This window comes from Capra hircus, chromosome 24 (assembly GCF_001704415.2).
Source record: "Capra hircus breed San Clemente chromosome 24, ASM170441v1, whole genome shotgun sequence".
Classification (NCBI taxonomy): Eukaryota; Metazoa; Chordata; class Mammalia; order Artiodactyla; family Bovidae; genus Capra; species Capra hircus.
The window spans coordinates 24,804,330-24,810,329 of record NC_030831.1 but is presented as its reverse complement, the minus strand read 5'-3'; positions in this window follow the sequence as shown (position 1 = coordinate 24,810,329).

The following is a 6,000-nucleotide window of genomic DNA, read 5'->3' as shown; positions in this document are numbered from 1 at the left end:
ATGTTAAACATTGAAAGTGCTTACCAGAAGTCTCTTTCTCTTTGTTCCTCCTATTCTTTTTTCTCTTTATGTTTCCTTTTGAATGTTTTCTATTAATCTTTCTTTTTAAATTTTTATTTTATATTGGAATAGTTGATTTACAATGTTGTGTTAGTTTCAGGTGGAGAGAAAAATGGTTAGGATTAACATATATACACTACATAATCAACAAAGACCTACTGTATAGCACAGGGCACTCTACTCAATACTTTGTAATAATCTACATTGGAAAAGAATCTGAAAAAGAATAGATATACATATATCTATAGATAAAAATTTAAAAAGAATCAAATGGTTATTCTAAAACTAAAACAAAGTATTGAGTAGAGTGCCCTGTGCTATACAATAGGTCTTTGTTGATTATGTAGTGTATATATGTTAATTCCAACCTTCTAATTTATCCTTCTCTCTAATCTTTTCCCTTTTGTAACCGTAAGTTAAAAAACAAAATAGATCCTAGTACTCTGGTGAAATTCTTCATCCTTTCACTTATTTTGTTCACTTTTCCTATATTTTATTTAACACATTGATTATAGTTATTTCCTTGCTAACTCAAAAATCTGGATCAGCAGGTCGATTTCTATTCTCTGTTTTACTCTATTGGTTATAAAGCATATGGAGCTGTACTTTTCTCAAGTCTAGGAATTTTTGACTAAATGCACTGTTTTGTGTATTAAATAATGTACTATGGTGGCTGGATATAATTTTATCTTCCATTAAAGCATGTGTCTTCTTTTTCTGTTATGCAGATAGAATGAGGAGATGGTTATCTCAATTCAGTCATGGATATAGCTCGGCTAGGGTCCCTCTTCCTAGGGCAGGCTCTCCCAGGCTTTTGCTTGAGAGCCTATTCTTTGTGTCCTCAACCTTGAAGTCCAGAGAAAATCCAGCTCTTCCCTTTAGCCATTTTCCATGTAACTATCCTTCCAACTCATAAAACGTTAAAATTTGCAAATGTCCTAAGGGAGTGAGCAGTCATGCATTTGAAGCAATTCTTTTCATTTGGCAAGTCTTGAGATTGTGGGAACTTTTTCCTGCTTTCTAGAAGTTTTGACCTAGTTCCCCATCTTCCTGTACAACACTAGAACTCCAGAAATTTCCTTCCAGGCAAAGTTGGCTGTGTTTAGGGCTCCTCGGGTTTTTCATTGTGTCACTTCAGTTCTGTGCGACAGCTAAAGTTGGCTGGTTGCTCTTTCCCATTGGATTGATCCTCTGCCTGGGCTACGGTTGATCAACATGTGGCCAGGGCTTGAAAATGTCCCTAGAGAAAAAATACTGGCCATCAGACGCTCACCTCAGAACACATTTCCCTCCCTAGAACTTGAGTACATTTAGTCCTAGTTGCTTTTATAGCTCTCTAATGCCTTGAAAAATATGGAACTCTTGGCCTGCTGTGGCTTAACTTGCTCTATCTAAACATGAAAATTCCTTGACCTCACACTATTTCATTTTCTTCATCAATTATGTATTTAGTAGTTTTCTATATGAAACTGGCTTAGTTGTTATTTATTGTATTTTCAGAGATTGTCTTTACAAAAATTAACTGAAAAAAGATCCATTCATTTTCTACTTAGTACTGACTTTGTATACTTCCTCTGACCCAGCCTGACTCCCTGGTTCTCCTAGTTGGACATCAACTCTTTTCTGGAATTCCCACTTTGCCATATGTGTATATCTTTAGAGGACGAGATGGTTGGATGGTATCATTGACTTAATGGACATGAATCTGAGCAAACTCTGGGAGATAGTGAAGGACAGGAAAGACTGGCATTCTGCAGTCCATGGGGTTGCAAAGAGTTGGACACAACCAAGTGATTGAACAACAACATTGCATGTATATCTTGCATTGTAGTTACTTAGGGATGTGTATATCCTATGCAGGGACCATCATAGAGCTTTGTCCATAGTGGAAGGAATACATGAACAAAACACCAACAGCATAAAACATAAAAATGCTCTAGGGATATCAAGAATTCTTACATACTCAGCCTTGTCACTGGTGAAGAGATCACCCAAGAAGCAGTATTTGTGTTGTTTTCTGAGCTGGGGGCCAGAATTACACCAGTACAATCCCATTCGTGTACCGGGGCAAAGATTTTCATAATAACAGGATGTTTATATGAAGAAACAAGAGTTTCTGCATACAAATTCTGGCTTTCACAGTCATTAAATAGGGGGGACATGGTTAAAATGACAAAGGCAACTAGCTTGCACACACACAGACTAAGGCTATTTGCAGGGTTTGTCAAACTGGCATTGGTTAGATTGTCTCTCAGAAAATCCATGTACAACTTACATTTTCAATATGAGGTGGAAATAACTCCACTACTCCAGGGATTCTGATACTTCTAAAGTCAACCACTACTCATTCATGGAGCACCACATTAGGAAAAGCATTGTGGAGAAACATACCATTTCAGGCATTGTCCATTGTCCACCAAGGAGATTAGATAAAACAAGCCACAAATATATCATAATATATCATCAATATAATAAAATATGTGATAGGTAAACTATGTGAAAAATATAGATAGTAAATATTATAATAAATATTGTAAGGATTTAGAAACAAAGATGACCACCCTAGTGATGATCTAGGGAGACTTGGATTATATTTTCTCATCAGACACATAGCCCTAAGGGCCTTTGGCTTTAAACTTCTTTCTTTCCTTAGAGTTGGTTTAACATGGCAATCCTGTTGGAAAAGAAATGAATAAATTGGACATGGCATCACATCCCAGCTGGTTTTAATAATCTGAATTGCTTTTAAGACAAACTTGTAAGAACAAGTAAAGAACTTCCTGCCAAACTATATGAATGCCATCTGGTCTGAAGTGAGAGCTTGGTGGTGGTCTAAGTCCATTCACAAGGAGGGTACAATTTACCACAACTATTCTGGCAGAGCTTGGAGGTGGGGGAGTTGCAGCTTTTCTCATTACACGTTAATTGAGGAGAAGGATCAGAGATGGCTGAATAAACAACATCTCTGGAGAGCTAGAAACTTTCATGTATTTCAAAGAGTATGTTATGGTGAAACCATATTAGTAGTTGAAAAGAACATGAATTGTGGAGTAAAACTGGTTTGAGGAATCAGAAAGAACACAAAAGAATGTTTGAGGATTACTTGTGACACCAGTACATAAATCGAAATTTGCCAATGTTTGAATGTTTGTTCAGCATACTATGAAACTATTAAAAATTACTATAGAGACCACCTTGTCACATGGAAACATGTTTATGAAATGTAGAAGATTTAAGAGATCAAGATATAAATACAGGGATCTTCCTGGCAGTCCAGTGATTAACACTTCGCCTTCCAGTATAGGGAGTGTAGGTTAGATCCCTAGTCAGGGAGCCACGATCCCACATACCTTGTGGCCAAAGCCCCAAAACATAAGCCAGAAACAATATTGCAACAAATTCAATAAAGACTTTAAAGAAAGATATAAATCCAGTTGTACAGAATGCAAAAGTGCAAATGAAAAAGACGGGGAAGAGTCCGGAGCCCAAGAGACAAGTCATTGTGTTAAACGTAATTTTCTTTCATCCCTCCGTATTTCCCCAAATGTCCATAACTCGATTATATTAATCATTTAAAAACACAGGACTTTTATTCGAGAAATATTTCATGACTTCATGGTTTTTTCAAAGATGTATTGCTTATTATCTCTACCCTCAAGGAACGCTGAATCTAGTAAGGGGGAAAGACATAAAATCTTATAAATAGTATGGTGTATAGAAAGTAAGAGAGCCATGGGAAGTCAGATGAAAACCATCACACAGGACTATTGTGATCACGAAGGCTTAATGAAGGCAGTGAAGTTTGAACATGACCTTTAAAGACAGGATTTTAATAGATTGTGTTGAGCATGAAATGGCATTCTCTGTGGAGAAATTGCACAAGCAAAAAGGCAAAGATGGAAAAGCATAGCTGTTTATGTGGAAAAGCAAGGATTCACGATGCTCAATGAACAGAACAGCAAAGAAAAATATGACTTGAAAGCAAGACTGAGGCCAGATTTTAAGGTATCATTGCCAGGCTAGAAGTTGGATTTAGTCATTGCATCGTAATAGCTGATTTGTGTATTTTTCTTCAGGGTTTACAAGGTGCAAAGTGTTTTCACATTCTTTACATATGATTTTTTCGATAATGTTCTGAAGATGAGATTATCACTCTATATACAGATGACAAAACTGAAGTTGGAGGAACTGGAGGATGCCCCAAGTTCACAGAGCAAGTTCCTTCTGCTCATTCTTCCCAGTGGTTCATTCACAACAACCATATAGCGTTTGCCATAATGCACTATCGTTAGTTGTTCATTTTCCCCTCCAGCACAGCCTAGTCACTTATGGAAAAAGCAGCCAGTTCACCGGGATTTCCTACAAGATTTCAAATGATTGATCTAAGAAATTAACTTTGTTAGCAGGAGAATATGATGGTTGGAGGATGGGCTTAGATTAAAGCCTTAGGTTGAATCCTAATTCTGCTGCCTGTGAGCTGTATATCAAATAGTTTATCCCTTCTGAGCGTGTGTCCTTACTTTTCATATATGATTAACATTTGCTTTATAGAGCTGTTTAGAGGAGTAAAGAGGAGAACACATGAAATGCCCAGTAGTGTGCCTGACGCATAACAAACACGAAGTCAGTGGAAGTGTTATGTTGTTATAATATTGCTCATATAACTTTGAATCAGTAACTAAATCCCACTCCTTTATTCTACTTTTCTAATTTAGTTCGATCAGTTTCCAGATGACCCAGATTTGAGAGACTTGATTGGGAGTCAGGAGCCTGCCATCTCTCTAAATGTAGGGTGACTTCATCCTGCAGCCAAGTGTTCCCCTTCCCTCCTGCCTTTTCGCATATGTCACTTTGTTGTACAAAGGGGATTTGGAAGGTCACAGAGAAAGAGTCAACCTAATAAGTGAAAAAATGGAAGGAGAGATCACAATCAAGGACCACTTTACTTGAAGTGATATAATTATTCTGAGCCTGAGTAGACAGTCCTAAATGTCAAGTCACTCCAACCATCTTGTTTTCAACAATATCAGTGAGCTAAAAACATTAAGGTAATGCTACTTCTGCTAATGTTAAGAATTGACATTTACTGAGTCTTTAATATATGCTAGGCAACAGCCTAGAATAGAATAGGCCACTCAAGCTTCAATTTGTAGAAGACATTTTCCTTAGTCCTACCCCATTGTGTTGTATTCTTGACACACGTTCTCAGTCCGCATCTCTAGATAGAACTGAACATTTTGTTTATGCACCAAACCTGAGAGTCAACCAATGTAGGAAACCTTTATTAAGAAACACAACCCAATATATGGTTCCTCAAGTGGTGCTAGTGGTTAAGAACCTGCCAGCCCATGCAGGAGACATAAGAGATGTGGCTTTGAACCCCTGGAGAATGAAATGGCAACCCACTCCAGTATTCTTGCCTGGAGAATCCCATGGACAGAGGAGCCTGGCGGGCTACAGTCCATAGGGTCACAAAGAGTTGGTCAGAACTGAGTGACGTCACACGCACATACAACCCAATATAAGGCCCGAATCTAATACACAAGGCAGAGTAGAGCTCTATCATTGTACCAAACATACTCAGTATTTGGATATTTTCTCCTCATATTGGCCTTTCTTCTTTTTTCTCACTGCCATTTTTATTTTCCACCAAAATTTCAACATTCTCTAGGTCAGGTGCTTCTAGGGAAGTCAGGCCTGATCAGTCATGATCTTCCTTCTACCTCATCCACAGGAACTCAGTCTATTAAGATACTCACCAGTGTGTATTAATTGGCTTTGCTATGCTTTACCAATCCAATTTTAGCTGGTTTGCTTGTTCATTTAAAAATATTTTGACCTAGAGAACCAAGTTTAATCAGAATCCTGGGATTTACAGTGATGCCTTTGAGGATATGCTCAATAAATACTTGATACTTACAATGTTGATAGTGATAAGTG